The 19,360-nt window shown below is 42.4% G+C and overlaps 1 long non-coding RNA gene across 3 annotated transcripts in view; it reads left to right on the forward strand.

Annotated features, from left to right (window-relative positions):
- The first annotated feature begins 18,996 nt into the window (after positions 1-18,996).
- The window catches only part of LOC112657803 (uncharacterized), a 45,257-nt gene continuing 44,893 nt past the window's right edge, over positions 18,997-19,360 (forward strand). For all 3 annotated transcript variants that reach the window (XR_003135318.3, XR_003135311.3, XR_004812181.2), the window contains exon 1: positions 18,997-19,355. This is a non-coding gene — a long non-coding RNA (uncharacterized LOC112657803). The remainder of the gene's footprint in view (positions 19,356-19,360) is intronic.

Consider the following 19,360-nt stretch of genomic DNA (forward strand, 5'->3'; position numbering starts at 1 on the left):
CACCCTTCCTATCATGATCTATGTGTATAGACCTGATAGTGGACATTCTCTGGCACTGAACCCTGGCTCCCTACATCCCTCCCTAGCTGATATGGATATTCAGTCCTCTTTTAGCCACTCTACTTGTCATCCCAGTCTGGCACAGTCAGCTTCCAGAAGATTCATCCACACAAGCAACTCCTCCTTAGGTTTGTCCCACTCTGGACACAGAAACTTGGACACTGCTATGTTCCTGGCTGTGCCTAGTGACTTTTCAGTGCGGCCTTGGCTCCCTACCAAGACTCAGCTTCTTGGGACATCAATGGATCTATTGCTTCTGCTTTTATTTTTGGTAGTGTCCACACCCCCAGGCCCTTGGCTTTCCTGTCAGTTAGTCTACTTTGTCCCAGGTTTGTCTGGAAACAGGGAGATTTCCAGAATTTTCTCTACTGAGAAGGTAGGGGTAGAGAAAAGAGGAAAGAAGAAGAGAATGCCAAACTTATCTCAAAAAGACCCAAGCCTGTCCCATTCTGGCCTACCTTGTCTGATTCTGCTCTGGCCTTTAGCATAGTTTTCACTATGGAAACTGCAGACAGCGAAAGTCTTTTAGTTTTATATAAAAGTGTTTTGAAATGGTCCTTGTATTAAAATCTATTTATCAATAGAGAGATATCAAGTGCTACTTGTCTATATATTTGATTCAGCTATAAATATTCCATGGCCACCTCTAGAAGCCTTGCTTTGTCCTGCAGAGCATTAGCTGGCTTGCTCTTCACAACCTCAGCCTTTTCTAGTCTTTTCTTCCCTCCTTCTTCTCTTTCTTTTCTCTCTCTCTCTCCCCTCCCTCCCTCCCTCCCTCCTCCTTCTTTCTCTGTTTCTCTCTTTCTCCTTTTCTTTTTCAAGGAACCAGTCGATCATTTTCTCTAGTGCTGAAATGTACTTTAAGGAGTCATCTAAACCAGTACCTTGCATTAAGGTAAATAAGATAGTAGTGTCTCAGTTTTATAGAAGAGGTAACAAGCCCAGAGAGAAGAGGCTTCAAGCTATGCAAATTGATAAAAGCCAAAAGCCAGCGTTCTTAACCTGGGCTATGAATGAAAATCATCAGGGGAAGAAGCTTCTAGAGCCATCAATATCTGTAAGGATGGTGTTTCTTGAGCCTAACCTGCTCAGAATTCATTTCAGAATCTGAGTGTTGGTGAAAATACAGATTGCTGGGCCTCCCCTGATCAGGGGGTCTGGGTGCGCCTGAGAACGTGTGTGTACAACCATTCTAGGACAGATGATACTGGGCTGGGCATGCAGGATTTCGACTATGCAAACCATCAGCAGTGGAAAATGCCTTTACTGGTGAGTTAGCAAAAGGGATTCTGGGTTGGAGTTGAGTCGGTGATCCCTGGCCCACATCAAAATGCTCTGAGTCCCTGGTCAGTGACCCAGGAACTGTAGTCCTCGGGAGGAACTGCGTATTCTCAAACGCTTGACAGACAGGAGATGTGCTGGACTGGAGGACCTTCTGTCTCCTTTAGCCCCTTCTTACTAGCGTTGGGTTTCAGCACTACCCTTCATCTCATGCCCTTTTCCCCATACTCTGACCTCCAGGTTGCTGTGCATCCGAGGACCCTCCCTCAGACCCTTAGGCTGTGTACTGTCCTGTGCATGCTTCCCAGTAAGGTCCCCATGGCCCAGCGCCCTTGGTGCGGGCTCATGTCAATCTCTCAGCCCTGTCCCAGCCTTCTTGCCCTGTGCTGTTTGTTGACCATACTCACTGGCCGGCTGCTAGGCTTCTTTTTGCCTTTTGCGCATTTCCCTGGGAAGCCCAGCCTAACTGTCCATTTCTGCTTCAAACATCCACATTCCTAATGGTTCACTAACTGGGTTTCTGATTTGGGTCTGAGACGTATCTCTTTTGTCAGTCCCTTTGCTGAGCAGCACTGATTAGCATACTTAATTCATTCATCCATTTGCTGAACATTGATTGAGTACCCAATGTGACTAGCACTGGCCTACATTTAAAGATAAGGAGAGAAATAAGATACATTTCCTTCCCCCAAGGAGTAGTAGGGGAGATATGCTTGTAATAACAAATTCCAGCTCCCTGTGATGGGTGCAAAAATAGAATCAAGGGCCAGATGTGATGGTATGATATGGGGAGGGACGGTGCAGCTAAACTCCAAGCCCCGCCTGAGGTCACCAAGCCCCTCGTTTCCCCTGGACTCGGGCCTACAGGTTTCCAATCATCACTGTCTGGCAATACCAGATGGATGTATATACGCAGGAATGATAGCATGGGCCGGAGGGCAGAGGATGATTTCCTGGCGTCAGTGTCCCATGGATAGCAACAGAAAATCTGCACGTCGGAATGGGTTTCAAATGGAATATAAAGGGTTAAGTGAGAATGGGTGAAATGAGTGGAAAGAGGCAGTGCTCACCACTGATGGGGGCGGGCAGTTCTGTTAAGTAAGGGAAGAGCTTAGAAGCTGGAATCACCCTTCCTTTGCTCAGCCCCCCCCCCACCATGTGGTTTCACCCCTACACCATTATGCATTTTCCATGATGACTTGCATGAAAAAACAGAGAATGTGCACAGGCACCCTGCCGAGGACCCCCAGCTGGGAAGATGACCCTCAGGGTGGTAACAGTCCCTCGGAAAAGGCTCCAGCATCTAAAAGCTCCTTTGGGCAGTTGAAGGGGATGTCAGAAACAAGGCGGCCATCCAGCCCTTTACAAGGACACCCTGGGAAGAAATGCCAAGTGCCCAGGACAGAGGGAAGTGCTGGCCCGAGAGGTGGATTTCACTGAAGCCTCCATCCATGGGTGCTTGCCGAGTGGTGACAAATTAGACAAAAATCCTGAGATGCATTTGGACGAAGGCAAAGGGATGAGAATCTTTTCATTGCGTTCAACAATTTGCAGATCCTCTCTGGAATACAAGGTGCTTCATGCTCTGCTATGGAGGTGATTAAGTAGAATTTTTGTAAATAGAATACTATGTCCAGGGGAGTTGCTATTTAAAGGCAAAAGACAGCCAATCTTAATCTAAAGGAGGATTTTTTTGGCAAAATGAATAATCACATTCCACTTTACCTGTCTCTAAGGAGTGAATTAAAACAAAAAAAATTTTTTTAAAGAGTGGGATAATCCTTCAGCAAAGTTGTTTAGTGGACAAAATCTTTCTTGCATGCTGCTTAGGTTTCTCTAGCTTCCGGAGAGAACTCTAGGTCCTCATGAGCTTTCTAATTGCACAGAATGCCTAATGTGGGGCCTCCAATCTTATTCTTACTCACCTTCCCTACTCGCAATCTAGACAGGCACCTTGTGATCTGTACAGGCTAACTGTGCTGGACGTCATTCCTTCTGTATGTTACTCTTTGCAAATATGGTGAGTGTTGGTGTATTAAATTCTTAGGGGAATATTTGGCGAAAGATTCATGGGAACTAGTACTTTAACCCACCTTATAGATTGGGTTTATAGAATTGGCATTATAGAATGGCCTTATAGAGTTGAAAGAGGTATTCTGAGCTTAGGACTTTTTTTTTTTTAATTTTTTTTTCTTTATTTATTTATGATAGTCACACAGAGAGAGAGAGAGAGAGGCAGAGACACAGGCAGAGGGAGAAGCAGGCTCCATGCACCGGGAGCCCGACGTGGGATTCGATCCCGGGTCTCCAGGATCGGCCCCGGGCCAAAGGCAGGCACCAAACCGCTGCGCCACCCAGGGATCCCAGCTTAGGACGTTTTATGTTATTCCACAAACACCTCCACCCACCAGCTCCCCAAATTCTAAGCCCAAATGTATTTTATTTACTCTAAGGTCTACCAGGGAAGAGGTTCAGAGAAGAGTAATAGCCCTTCACAGTGGGAAAATAATTTAAGAGAAAAAGTCAAAAGAATTGAGACTCTCTAGGGTGGGGAAGAGAATATTAGAGAGAAAGATTAACAGTAGCTTAAAATAGGGCTGGCACAGTGCTGTTCAATGGAAATAAATGTGAGTTGCATAAGTAATTTTAAATTTCCTGTCATCACACTAAACAAAGTAAAAAAAAAGTAAAAATCATTTTAATAATGTATTTTATTTAACTCAGTGTATCTGAAATACTATTGCAACATGTCATCAATTTAAAATTATTTTAGGGGCCCCAGGATGGCTCAGATGGTTAAGCGTCCAACTCTTGGTTTCAGCTCAGGTTGTGATCTCAGGGTTGTGGGATCAAGCCCCACACCAGGCTCTACACTCAGCTCAGAGTCTGCTGGACATTCTCTCCCTCTGTCTGTTTCTACTCACACACACACACACACACACACACACAAGTGCAAATGTGCGAGCACTCTTTCTCTCTCTCTCTCAAAATAGATAAATAAAATCTTTAACAACAACAAAAATATTTTAATCCGAGATTTTATATTCTTCACACTAAGTCTCAAAAACCCAGTGTGTTTTTTCCAATCAAGCATTTCAGCTTGGACAAAGCCCCCTTTCCCGGCTCCTGTGGCCCATGTGGCTAAGTGACTGTGTAATGCGCAGTACCGGTCTAGGGTGATGAGTGTCCTGAATGGCTGTTCTGAGTATCTGAGAGGAGCAAATGCGGTGGAGCAGCTTTAAAAATCTGGAGGCCTGGGTACCACCACCTTAGAGGTTCCAGCTTAATTGGTCCAGGCATTGGTCTGGGCATTTTAGCTTTTAAAAGCTCCCCGGGCAATTCTAATATGTAGCCGGGGCTGAGACCCACTGGGTGAGAAGAACTTGCACAATGTGAGAGCACTTACACATTTAAATGAAAGCTTTTGTGGGGAAGGGGTTTCTGTCATCTTTTGTGTCCAAATTTAAGATCCAGAAGGAAACTTCAAATATCATGGAGGCTGACTTGTTTTACAAATGATGCAAGGCCAGCCTTGGGTATTACAATTTGGTGGTTATTGATGATTTGTCTTGCTAGCTTAGTTGTTTACATCCTCAAAACCTCTTTCTCTCTTTTTCTTAACTTACAAGAGATTTTCAAACTCGTTTCTGTTTCAGTTGAACCTGGGGATGTGTGCTGATTATTCTCAAAGCCCCAACCCATTCTGAATGGCTGTGGGTTGTCCTCTTGTAGGTGGCATCCAGGTACCTTGACATTGGAGAGAGCCACTGGGTACCCAGGATGAGGAGCTCTGGACTCTGCTGGGCCCTCATCCTTATCACTGCTCAGGGGAGGAACTCTGTCCATTCCGTTTGCCACCCTCCTCTCCATTTTTCCAAGGCAGAGGTGGGTATGATTTATGACCCACATTTGCAGGGCTATTGCAATTTCACGAGTTCCTGCTAACATAATGGGCAATTTCTGCCAGCAAGTTAAATATTTAGAAATAAGAGACATACTCTACTGCCAAATACGAGTAGTTTTAATGAAGGTCCTATTTGGGGTCTGATGTTAGACAAAGCCCTGTGTGGAGTTCATGCATAAATGTCACAACGCGGAGAGACGAGGGTGCGTGGAATCTTGCAGCCCCCCTCAGAAGGTGACAGGCTCTGTGCTGAAATCCAACTTTTTCAGGATCTCAGATAACAGCTTTCTCACTCACGATATCTAGACTCCTTCAATTCCTCTTTGATACAGCAGTAAATCACTCTCTTGCTAGCTCTTATTTCTAAAAGTGGGTCACCCTTCAGTGCTTGCCTTTCAGTTTCTGGGAAACATCTACTGTCTTCTATCCTCTTGTTTAGCAGCTCAGGCCAAAGAGAATGAAAGAGACAGAGCCTCACCACTTAGGTCATCAAAAGAGTAAGCTGGGATTGTGTCCTTTGCTCCTTCAGGCTTTGAAACCGAATTGTAGGAGACCTGGTTTGTACCAGAGAGGCATAGGCTTAGCCTATTATTTAGCGTGTTAGTTGCCAGTTGTAATAGGCCTATAAACTAAGATTCTCATGAATCTTCTCCATATCCTTTAAAAACCCCAAATGCATGGTAACAGCTTCTCTGGGCCCCTCTGGGAGGATCCCAAGGGAGCCTCGCTGGTGATGAATGCTGGAACCCCCGGAACAGAACAAATTGGTCTCATAAGCAGCGAGTGACAGCCTTTCTGAATACAGCTGCTTTCTTCATTAGAAAACTAAAAATAGCCCCAATCATTGGAGGCTGGTTTCACTTTAAGCCTTCTGCACATCCATTCGTCTGCTCCATTCAGGGTTTCTGCGTGGCTGTGACACCGTGATACTATTTCAGACGAAAAGTGCATTGAAGAAATGTTCCTTTCCCTCCCCCATGTTCACTCCAGATGTCCTCAACTGTCCAACACGGCTTCATATTGGGGGAACTCATGGGAATCTGCCGGCATCCTTGCCATCCCCATCTGCTTCACCCTATTTTGGAAAAATAAACACCATCCACACCGAGAGCAAGAATTTACAATTATTAGGATTTTTTTTTTTTTTTTTGCTTCAAGGAAATGTTCATTACATGTGTGATTTTCTATGGATAGCTCATGAAATCTTGAGTACAACTACCCTTTCCAGCTGATCCAGGATTTTACTAGATTCTCTACTTAGATTTAGTTTGAGGAGACATTTTTTTTTCCTCCCGGAGCTGGCTGACTGTGACCTCTGGCAGAGCCAGTTTCCTTCCCAGCTTTAAAAAGTGATCCGGAAACACATTGTGGAGGCAGCCTGTGTGAGTAGGTCAGTCCAGGGGAATCTGGGAGAACCTATACTTAGTCCTGGCCACTCTCTGTCTTGGCTCCCAGAGGAAGCTGGATCTGCATTATGTGGGGGGCAGGGGAGGTGGCACCACGATTACAGTAAGGTGGGCTTCTGGTGTAGCTTATAGCAGTTGGGCTCTGATAGGTTGCATCCCCTTGGCATCCCAGTTATTGAAGGAGTGTAATATAAAAAGAGGAAAAAATGAGGCAAAGAACAAAAGACGTCAACCTGCTGCTTAATAGTATCCCTTTACAAAAGGTGCACTCTCAAACTAGGCATATGGGTCCATAACAGGAATCATTTAGAATTAAAATGCAGAAAACAAGCCTCCACCTTAACTCTGACCACACTGTATATATATTTGATGTATACACAAAAGTATGATTTTAATGGCTTTAATAGAACTGAAAATCCTAAAGATGAGAGTTCATGTTGCTATGGAAACTTTTACATGTCTTGACTACAGAACTCCTAGTTTAAATTTGCAAACTTAGTATCACATGAGATTTTTTTTTTCACATTGGATTTCTGGTTGGTCTTTTAAGAAGATAAAAGGAGAAAAACTGCATGTCATACTAGTACTTCTTGTTATACTCATAGCCAGAGGAGAAGTGGCTTATGATCATTTGACACAATTTTTTCTTCTTTTTTGTCTGCACAGGAAAAGAGCTTACATAAGGGCTATGTGGGGTGAAGATTTTATAGTGAGGCATGATTAATTCAGTTCCAAAATGTTCAAAATTCGAATGATTTCCTTTTCTCATAGAATTAGGCCTCCAAAGGATGAATCAATATAAATCAGGGTGTTCGTGGATTTAAAAACCCAAGAGTTACAGAGCTCAAAGCCCTTTAAAGAGTAGAGGAAGTTCTGGAACACAGCACTTAAAGGCATGATGATGCCCGAAGCCTGCACTCACTTGCAGTCACTGTGCACTGCACTTTGAAATTGGACCCCATGTGAGTGAGAGCAATGTGGAAAGAGTGCCAGTTGAAGAATTGTGGAGGAATAAGTCAGAAAGCTTGAGGATCCCTTCTCCGCTCTCCCTCCATCATCTCCTCCCTTACTGTTAGCCGTAGGGACTCATCAGTAGGTTTGGCAAACTGGAAGCTTTGTAAGCTTTAGAGTCAGGTGGAACTGGACGTAAAAGTAATAAAGGTAGACCCACCAGGGGCAGATCATTTCACTTCTCTGAGCCTCATGTCCTCACTAAATGGAGATATTAGTGCTAATGCCACATGGATGTAAGAAATGATTGAGGGGCACCTGGGTGGCTCAGTCGGTTAAGCATCCAACTCTGATTTAGCTCAGGTTGTGATCTTAGTGTCGTGAGATCAAGACTGGAGCATCAGGGTGTACGCTTAGCTCAGGGTCTGCTTGGGACACTCTCTCCCTCTCCCTCTGTCCCTTCCCCCACTCTCTCTCTCTCTCTCTCTAAAACAAATAAATCCCTTTTAAAAAAGGAAATGATTGAGATAACATATGTGAAATACTGAGTACTTTCTCTGAAGCAAAGCAAGTCCTCAATAGATATGTTTTCCTCCAGTTTCTGAAGTGTGCTCATCGCTGGTGCCTTTGGGGGCATGCAGGAGCAAGCTAAATCCAGATTGTATCTACTGAGACCCTGTGGAGTGGGCATAGACTCCCTCCTCTTCTCCCATCCCCACTATTACATATTTTGATGGTTCTTACCTAAATTATACAAATAATCTATTTATGAAAATCATTCACTGTGCTGTGACAGCCTTGTCTTGTTCCCTACCTAATACACTCAGTGTCCAGCATAAAACCCAGCAAAATAAATACTTGTTGGGTGCAAGAGTGAGATGTGGGGTGTGAGATACATACAATTAGGAGAGACAGATGGCTCTATTTTAAAAAATAAAAATATATGAATACAGAATCAGGGTCCAGGCTTAGGAAGGGGCCCATGCAAGTGTGTCCATCCTAAAGCTATAGCTGTGTGAGCTTCCCAGGAAATCTGCCTTGGAGTGAACATGGTTCACTCATGAATGATCACCTGCCTTTTTGCGACCTGCTCTGTGTTGTCACTTTGTTTCAGTCCTATGACAATTTAGTTTAGGTCTGTTATTTGAGATATAGTCTAATGAGGGGAAATCATTATACCTACAAAGTAGGTTGAGGTGTCTTGTGGATGGTCTCTTACTCACTGTGTCTTCACATGTCCTTTCTTCCGGGAATTCTCAGAGGTGGGGGTGGGGGGTAGACAGAGACAGAACTCTTTCTTTTCTGTAAGACCACGAGTCCTATTGGATTAGGGTCCCAACCTTATGACCTCATTGAACTTTGTCTCCTAAAAATATTATTTGCAAATACAGTCACGCTGGGGGTTAGGGCTTCAACTTTGGAATTTTGTGGGGAACACAATTCAACCCATGGCCCCTAGAAGGCCAACTTCTGGTTTCACCTTGGCTCTCATTGGAGGACTGACCTCTTTGGGCTCTGATACACTCATCAGATATGGCGATAATAGCAGAGCAAGGTGAGGGAGAATAAATACCTCAAGGAGATAGAACCAAAATGGCACCTTGCATAGAGCAGCAACCACAGCTGGCATTTTGAGAACTTGTAGGGTTTTGAAAGAAGATACCAGGCCAGTAATAGGGAAATAATTTCCCTGGCCCCTGATGAAACTATGCTTCCTTCTCTTTGTCTTTCATATTTTACTGTTTTTTCTTCCTTTCTTCCTCTTTTCTTTTTCTTCCTTTCTCCTTCCATTTTCAATAGTTTTGTCAGACACAGTGAAGAACCACTCTTGGCACTTTTAGTGATGGTAATCTGCTTTTGATTCCCACCAAATGAAAGTGTTGACTGATGTGTAAGGAGCAGGAGACCAGAAAGGACAGAGTAGATGGGGGTGGGGTTTGGTGGGTGAGTGGGAGGTCAGGTGGTATGAGTGTAAGATGAGAGGAACAAGGGTGTCACTCTGTGGTAGGAGGGGAAGAGGAATGACAGTGTGAGGCTCAAGGGGGTAGGTGCCAACACAGAGCAAGAAATTTCACAAGTGATAATTCTGGGTCTCAATTTTCTCATTAGTTAAAAAAAAAAAAAAAAAAAAAAAAGGCTGGAGTAGAAAATCCCCGAGGTGCCCTCAAACTCTAATATTCTGTACCTCTGTACTCTTTCTACCTTCCCTTCCCGCGGAGTGGAATTGATAAGCAAAACCCTTTGTGTGCCTTATAAGAAAATCATTATGCAAATTCAAAGTATTGCTCAAATTAATTCTAATGAGGTTCAAGGGGAAAAACAAGTAACAACCAAAACTCTTTAATAAAGTGTTCTAAAAAGAAAAAAAGAATTATCGCCCACTTCTGCACTTCCTGCTTTTGGCAGGGACTAGAAGTGGAAATCTGAAAACACTGTGAGACAGTCTGTTCTCATGGTATTTCTAGCTGAGAACAGGAAGGAGGGGAAATCTCATATGAGTGAGAGAGCCTGTTTTTTTCAGTGATTAGCAGGCCAAAGAAGTTTCACTGGGCAATCAAGCTTGACAGCACCTCTTAAAAGTTTTACCTTTATTTGGTCAGCATAGCAGATTTTGCCAGTAGCACCATCACAGTCACCGAGATACAACCATCACTGGTCACCATTGCCGCGTGCCTACTCTCCCTGTGGCTGGGTGTAAGGTGCTGGAGACCCAGACGGAAGCAATGTGGCCCCTACCCTTCTGGAGCATATAACGAAGTTGGAAGGATGAGGCATCTATAAATGAAAAATAATTACAATTCTAAGCAGCATATGCTGTGTGCTAGCTCAGCCATGCAGACAATGCTGAGAAGGAGCCATCCGCACACTGAACGAAATACTTCATTAGCTTGCATTGCTCTCTACCTCACCAGTGAGGTCTTATTGCTCATCACTGGAGTATTCAGCACCTTTAGGCAAAAAAAAAAGGGGGGGGGAATGTTTCTTAATTCCTTAAACTCTCTTGCCTGTCTCGAGACACAACAGACTGTCCTGTGTGTGATGCCAATGAGTCACTGAAGCTGAATCATGTTAACAATAAGCATGTAATGATGAATGCATATCGATTGGCTCAGTGTGCTGGAACCAGAAAAGTCCCAGTCTAGACCAGTTGCATTGTCCCTAATTACCTGCCAGAGAGTCACATGCACGGATGTCTAAACCTGCTACAGACCTTCCAAGAAATGGGCTTGGTCACTGTGACACTGATTGGGTCTCATAAATCTCCTAAGGTGTGTGTTAAATGCATCTTTACAAACAGGGCCACTCAAGGGCTCAGGTAGAGTGATGGGCACTCCCTCCCCCCCCCACGCTCCCCCACCCCCAGTGAAGAACACAGAACCGCTGGTGTGAAAGCATTTCTCTCACTTCCTGAGAGGGACCAGTCCTGGAAAAAGATTTTAAAAAGACTTGATTCCTCTTTGAAATAATGTAGTGATGAGGATTATGTTCTGAACAAGGGACTAATTCTCAGGGTTTTATTGAAATGGCCGCCAATACCATGTTTCATCAACTATTTATTTAAACCTGAGTGATGTGCCTCTACAGTAAATAGTAAAATGCTTATGAAAGTATATGTAAATTAGACAGACACAGGTGGAGCCCATCACATTGTGTTTCCTATGATGTTTAAACCTAAGTGACTATTGTGTGCCCCATACCAGAAGAGAGGATGGAGGCCATGTTCCATGGTGGCATAGAATTCAGGATTTCCCCAGGTTAATTTTGTCTGGATCTTTGAGAAAACACAGGATAGCTTTGCGAGTTTTTCTGTATTTCCTGTTGGGAACATGAAAATGAACTAGACATACACTCAAAAGAGCATCCAATCTAGTGAGACAATCCAACAACACGAAGTGGGCAAGGAGAGTGTTGGGTGGGATCTTTGCAGAATGGAAGTCCAGTGTAGAACGTGATCATCTTCAACATCACAAATTGAAACCCTGTCATCCTTTTTTAAAACCTTATTTTTTTTATCGCAAGTTCACCGTAGGCAATTTATAAAATAGAGAAAGGAGCAAAGATGGAAGTAAAAACTCCTCTAATTACTGCCCAGTGATAACCACGGTAAAACGCTGTTGTGTATCACTCTGGTCAGACTTCAATGCATACCTGGGAATTTTATAAACAACAGTAGAATCGCCTTGGATACTGTTTTACAAACTGTTCATTTAACACTATGCTATGGGATATGCTGTGATTATCCCCCCCCACCCTCCACGATTTTGTGTACTCAGTGATTTTGGATGGTTTTGTAATGTTTTGTCCTTTGGTTTCCAAACACCACATTTTATGTATCCACTCTCCTAGAGTAGGATATTAACATTGCTTTCAGTGTTTCACTAATATAAGCGATGCTATGATGAGTATCTTTGTGTATCTGTGCATCTTGCTGATTATTTCCTCAGGATAAAATCCCTAAACATAGAATTGCCAGATTATAGGTCTGAAAATCCAAGCCCAGCTTCATGGCTGATTCTGTGATTGCAAAAGGCAAGCTGAGAAATTGACCCCACATTTCAGTGATGCTTGTGTTTTTGTTTTATGATTCCTTTATATTGTATAAACATTGATCCTAGAGATAAAAATGGTCATTCTGGGCCTGCCAGCAGAACGCTCTCCTAGATTTTGGCTGCCATTTTATCAACACTAGCAACTTTACTCTGAATTTAGCTGACACGACTTATTTTACTGCCTTTAAAATGCATGAACAGACCCTTACCTACCTTATATTTGCTCTCTTCTGATTCCTTACTGCATTATCACTTCAAAGGGTCAAAAAAAATCACAATTCTGGCTGATATGTGGTCAAACTCAAGAACAAACAGTGGAGCTTGATAATACATCCACAGTGTTAAAAGCAACCAAGTTTTATCTCAGTTGTATGGATGATGCATTAATTTTAAAAAGCTGTTACCACTTCCACTAGAGCACTCCGTGTTAGTGGTCATACTCAGGGTGGAAACATCACATCTGACTAGAGGCTAATGACACTCATATTTTCACAAACAGACTGGAAGATATGCCTGTGAAATGAGGTGGCCAAAGGCGCCTCACTCATACTGTCTCAGAGGTCTGCTTTCAGAATTGTGGGTTGATGAGAGCCGTAAGTCATCTTGTATTTCCACTTCACTTCAGGGTTTCAGGACTCTCATTTGCTCACTTGTTTGTTCAGCCACTCATTTTGCTGCTTCAAGAGCTATTGTTTGTGCCTGCAACATGACCCAGCAGCTGCCCTCACAAGCTCACAGTCTTGTGCAGCAATGGTTAGGTAAAAAAAGCTTTCATAATACAGTGTCATAATTGTTAGGACAGGGATAAATGTACTGTTAGGTCCCCTGCCACCTTTTTCACTTTCTCCTATTTGAGTCTTCTGTTTAATGCCTCAGTATTTCTAGGAAAGTCCTGGACTGGGCTTGACATGTAGGGCAGGATGGCGGCTGAGGGGTTCTGTAGGGCCAGCCAGAGCCAGGGGACGAGGGACCACACGCTGCAGCAGGCTCCCTGGTGCAAACCTGCCCCACGCATTTGGGGAGCCTGGGGGCCAGAGCACAGATGGAGGCCACTTTCCATCTGTGGCAGTACAGAAAAGTTGTAAATCGAGTTAATAAGCTCTTAACTAAAATATAGCTTCAGATGGACAGAACCGAAAAAAAATATGTGTAAAGCTATGGTTTTATATGATAGAAAGTTGGAAGACTGTAAAGCAGTTGGATTCGATTATTACTGTTCATATATGGATGTTCTGTTGTTGGGCTGGTGATGTTGGGAGAAGTAAGAAAGGATAGATATGTTCCTAGGGACAACAGTGGTTGTGTCTGGGGATTGGGACTAGTGGTGTGAAGAGGGACATTTTGCTTCTTGATTTAGGTAACTTTTCAAAGACATGATGAGATTCTGGGTAACTTTATTTTCTTTTTCTCTGCTTTTCTCTATTTTTCAAATTTCTAAAATAATCACATGTTGCTTATATCATTGGGAAAAAGATTAAAAAGAAAGAAAAATCAAGACTAGAAAACCATTCTAGGGATGCCTGGTTGGCTCAGTGGTTGAGTGGTGTCTGCCTTCAGCACAGGGCGTGATCCCGGGGTCCTGGGATGGAGTCCTGTATCAGGCTCCTTGCAAGGAATCGGCTTCTCCTTCTGCCCGTCTCTGCCTCTGCCTCCCTTTCTGTGTTTCTCATGCATAAATAAATAAAACCTTAAAAAAAAAAAAAAAGAAAACCATTCTAGGATGGGAAAGTGTCTCATTAAGTTGAATTTCTAGAAAAAGGTGTATTTCAGCTCTTAGGCTTATGTGATTTAAATAATTAGCTAAAGTTAATCCCAGAAACACCAGACAGTTTTCTTTAAGAGGCCATGAGGGGAATTGGAGAGAGATGCTCAACTATCAAAAAATGGCAGAGAATCTATATTTTTAAAAAAGAACATGTACAGCCATAGAACTTATTGTCTGACCTTTCTAAGCATATTATTTTTTATGAATAATCTATTTATTTTTCAATGACCCCAGACCTTTCAGAGTCTGGATTATTTTTATAATGAGATATTGCATTTACTCAGAGATTTCAACTTTTCAAAGTGCTTCATGTCAATCCTCTCATTTTGGCCTTACAATAACCCCAGGAGGCTGAAAGATGTTATCTCCCTTTTCTGGGAAAGAAAATGAGGCTCAAAGAATTGAGATTGAGTACACATGTCACCAGAGTTCCTGGTGGGACAAGGACAGAACATAGTTCTCTTCAACCCGCGTCCAATTCTCTTGCCACTGCTGTTGATAAACTTACACGTTGAATTTCTAAATGTACATGTGTTTCTCAGAAATTTTTGTATATGTTCCCCTTGTTGTTGTTTGCTTCTTTTAAAATGGAAATTATCTTTAAAAGGCAGCTAAAATTTCTGTATGAGCTACTAAAGAATATTCAGCATCCTTTTAAGACATGCCTGACTCCCTGTAATTCCACAAGTAAAGATCTTTATAGAAACTGCTAATTGGCCCTAAGACCTTTAGAGATGCTTTACAGGCTAATGTCCAAAGATGTGCTCATGTGTGTGTGTGTGTGTGTGTCTGTGTGTGTGTGTGTATGGGGAGGGGCAGGTTATAATAACTTTCCCTTAGGGACTCGGCTGATTTTCTATGATGGCTAGAGACCATAAGATTATTTTACTCAGTGCTTAAAATATACATAAATACTATGTTAGTATTATTACACGATAAACAGTATCCCGTTTACTGAATCTATTTCTTCAACTGGGATCATTTTGGAATAGCCAGCATTTTACCGATTTCTAGAAGAAATATACTTTTAAAAGATAACGAGTGAAATGGGTGAAATATATCAAAAGGTAGGAAATTCCAGGTGTAAATAAATAAGTCCCGTGGATGAAATATACAGCATGGTGACCATGGTTAATAATACCATATTGCATATTTAAAAGTTGCTAAGAGCGTATATCTTAAAAATCCTCATTACAAGAATAAAGAGTTTTTTTGTAACTATGATAGATGTCAACTGGACTTATTGTGGTGATCATTTTGCAACATAATATTGATTCATTATATCTGTGATATAATATCAAATACAAATATCAAATCATTGTGTTGCACTGATATGTTATATGTCAATTATACTTAAGAAATGCTTAGGTGGTTTATAAGGTTAATAAATCTATGGTATTACAGAAAAAAAATAATTTGAGGGGCGCCTGGGTGGCTTAGTCCGTTAAGTGTCTGCCTTTGGCTCAGGTCATTATCCTAGGGTCCTGGGATGGAGAGAGTCTTCTCCTCCCCGCCTCCCGCTCATGCTCTCTCACTACTTCTCTCTCTTAAATAAATAAATAAAGTCTTAAAAATAAAAGATAATCTGGTTTTTGTAATACATGTTTTTGTAAATTAATTTTTTTAAATTTCAGATTATTATAGCTCAAAATGTTTATAACTTAACTTATACTTAATTTGTCATGATTTTAATGAGATGTATATAGAGCAAAAGTCAAAAGGACCACTGCCACACCACACCACACCACATCACACAGATCAATAGCCATAATTAACTGAAGCTGTTGGTCATGATAATTTAAAAAAAATTTTTCACCAGAAAAAAATCTACAAAACCTAACCAAAACTCTCATGCAAATTTATTTTATTTTATTTTATTTCAAAATCTTAAAGTAAATCTGGAACTTCATATAAAAGACTATCACTTGGAGAACCTGGTTAGCTCAGTTGGTTAAGTGTTCAACTCTTGATTTCTGCTCAGGTCATGATCTCCAGACCCGGGGATGGAGACCCGCCGACATCAGGCCCTGTGCTCCATGTGGAGTCTGCTTGACTCTCTCTGCTCCTCCCCCTGCTCACACTCTCTCTCTCAAATAAATAAATAAATAAATAAATAAATAAGCAAACAAACAAATCTCTAGAAATAAATACATAATAAATAAAAAAGATAGAAGGCTATTACTCAATCAAAACACAACAAAACCAAAACCAACAAACAAAAGTAAGCCCTCTATTTCCAGAATATGGAGAGAAATAGTGAAGTCCCCATGTAATGGAACCAGAGTCCTACCAGGAAGAGAGGCCTGTGCTTACTCCAACCAGTGGATCCGTCACAGAACTACTTTGTAGCTCATAAAACAGAATGATCTAGAGAATAAAGGATGTAATTTCAGTCTTGTAAAGAAGTCTCGGAAGTCTTTAATAATTCCACAGACAACCCCAGTTTTAAGGTTCAAAGACTCTCCGGTCATGGTGGAATCATGAGTCAGCAAGAACTGATGCTCACTGGCTTAGCTGCTTCAGGAGACAGTGATGTGTACTTCCAAGAGGAGTATAAAGCCCAACTCCCCACATCAAATCACTGTTCAAGTGCCTCTGTACTTTGGAGTTCAACTCACTGTCCATTGCTCCCTCTTTAATTTGTGGTCTAAGGTTGCTGAGTCAGAAGGAAGAGGAAAGCCAGTCATAGAAGGACAAACGCTACATGATTCCACTTGTCTGAGGTATCTGAAATAGTCAAACTTGGAGAAGCAGAGATCAGACAGCTGAGATGTAGCCCGGGGTAAGGTGGAGTATGAAAGAGAGAGTTGATCATCAATGGGCATGAAGCCTCAGTAATGCAGGATGAATGAGGTCTGGAGATCTGCTATACGACATGGTGCCTAACAGTTAACAAGTTGGTCTTGCATACTTAAAAATCTGTTCAGAGGGTAGATCTCATGTTGCGTATTTTTATCACAATAAAGTAAAAATTAAAATTAAAAAAAAGGGAAGGGAAATCAGAGCAAAGAGCAAATATGTCAGGAAGAGAAGTGAAAAAAGGAGTATAAAAAGGTCCAAGGCAGGTGGTGTGTGCCACCAGGGCATTGCCTGAACTTAGTGACTCCTCCAGAGAGCTGGAGTCACTTGACTTAAGTCATCAAGGTGATTTACAAGATGGTGTACTCTTCCAGCAGGCAGACGTTTGCCTGCCTTTGTTTGTAATGCTTGGCAAGAGAAAGGGCATCCTGAGTTACTCCCTAGAAGCAGCCAACTGTACAATCTGGCCATACTCTTCAAGTCCTGTGTGGCTGCCTCACAATGGGGCATTGGTCAGGCACTTAGAGGATGAGTAGAGAAGAATAGAGAAGAACTGGAGAAGCTTGTGCTTTTAAAACCCTACTAGTGACCTTAACGCTATCACTCTGACCTTTCCTGCCAACACGGATGCTCCCCTGGTAGAAATATTCTGGGACATACGTGACTTTTCTGCTTGTCTATCTGAAGGGGAATGGCATTTTAACTGCAACAGTATGATCATTGCTTCTGACAGAATGGAGATAAAAAATCACTAAACATAAACACCAGACTTCTTTTCCCCTAGGGCAGAACTCAACAGTTACATAGGCAAATACATTTTATTCCTGTACATTCATTTTATTCACATCCTTATCATAATTATGTTGGCACATTAGTATAATTAATCTGTCCTATTGGAGAATTTAACAGAAGCCTCACAATCTTTGAAAAGGAGTGTCTGAGTCTTCCATTCATTCACTGATCTCCTGTCAGCTTCAACCGGTAGGAAAATAATGGTAGTATAAAGCTCCAGCAGATCTTAGCATTTGCAGTGCAGGGTCATAATCGAACTAAAACTGTTAAGAAATATGAGAAGATCAGCTTTCCACTGCCCTTAGCATTTGTGTAACACAGGGGAAATATTAGCACATCTCTTATTTTAAGTGGGCGCCAGCAATTCAGAAAGCTAAAAGCAGCCATATCTAAGCCTTTTTAAGTTTTCTTAGTCATTGACTCATGTTCTGTCGTCTCGGAGGATGGCAACCTGACTTTTAGCCAAGCAAACAATAAACTAAGAGCATAAACAAAATTGGCCCCTCTCATTTTTATGGTTGAGGTATATACTTAACAAAATCTATGAATCTCCATGGACGTAAATTCCTGAGCGCTACATCTCAGCTGTTTAAAAATCTAGTAACGTCAGGAGTTACTCTTCTGAGCAGGCTGTAAACCTTTGCAGAGTTATTTTGGCATAACAGATACAGTTTGCAGGGAGATTTAAACATGATTATAGCTCATAACTGTCAACAAGTAACACAAAGCCTCCTTCCCTTAATCAGAGAATCTGAACTTCAGGTGTTGAAATTTAGTGGGGGAATGGCACCATCTGTCAGAATTGCCTGACAACCCAGAACGCCCTCTCAGGATCAGCAGCCTTGCAAGATCTGTGTGGAGGCCCAGCTCTCTTTGCTCCTGTGTTCTGGAATTTCCAGAAGCTGGCTTCCGACGCTTAATTGGGAAGTGAGGTTGGGAAGTCTGGGAGGCCACCATGGATCCTTAAAGCTGACCCTGCCAACCCTCCAAACCAGCCAGAGATTTCACCAGGGCAGAGGGCCCTGGTGAAACCCAGCCCCTGGGGGACTAGGATGGCTTGGTGGGAGGGGCTTCATCCTCCTCCCATACCCCCCCAATGAAAACATAAGCAGTAGACTGTCTCCTACTGCCCTGCCTGGATTGTCTCTCATTAGCTCCACCCACCAAGGCATTTTGTGGTTAATAGTAAAAACTGACTTGTGTAAAGCTATTGGCAGATGTCCCAAACCTTGACCACCACCTAGAATTTCCTAATGTCATAAGGTAATAGAATAAGCCAATCTGAGCAGAATGGTATGTATGTGTATTAGGCTAAATCTAATTTTAAATTACTAATCCATTTGAGCTATGCAGCTCACATTACAGAGGATGGAGGATTTAGCGTTGCATATGTAGAGACTCAAGAAAATTTGTTATGTAAATGAACCATAAGTACATAGTGCTTACACAGTGGTGAATTCAACAGGCTCACAATCCCCCACAGAGCTCCCAGGCTAGTGAGGGAGAAGAAAAGAGGCAATTCTAGAGAATTCTTTGACAGAAAACAAAAACAAAAATAAAAGCCCTCCACCAGGCTGTAAGATCAGACAGGCCAGACAGCCAATTCAGGCGTGCAGAATTGGGAAGGTTTCTAGGAGGAAGTCCTCCTGAAGTGAGCCCCTAAAGGCCATGTGGTTGTCAGCCATTGAGGTGGCTGAGGGGAAGAAAGAACACTGCAGTCCAGGAGCCTGTGCTTGGAGGGACGTGTTGAGGCAAGACCCAGCCAATCATGAGGTCCTCCTGAAGTCTCATTGGGAGGTTTGGGTTTTAAACTAAGAACGGTGGGAGCCAAGGAAGGTTTTAAGCAGGTGAG

This window comes from Canis lupus, chromosome 35 (genome assembly GCF_003254725.2).
Source record: "Canis lupus dingo isolate Sandy chromosome 35, ASM325472v2, whole genome shotgun sequence".
Taxonomy (NCBI): domain Eukaryota; kingdom Metazoa; phylum Chordata; class Mammalia; order Carnivora; family Canidae; genus Canis; species Canis lupus.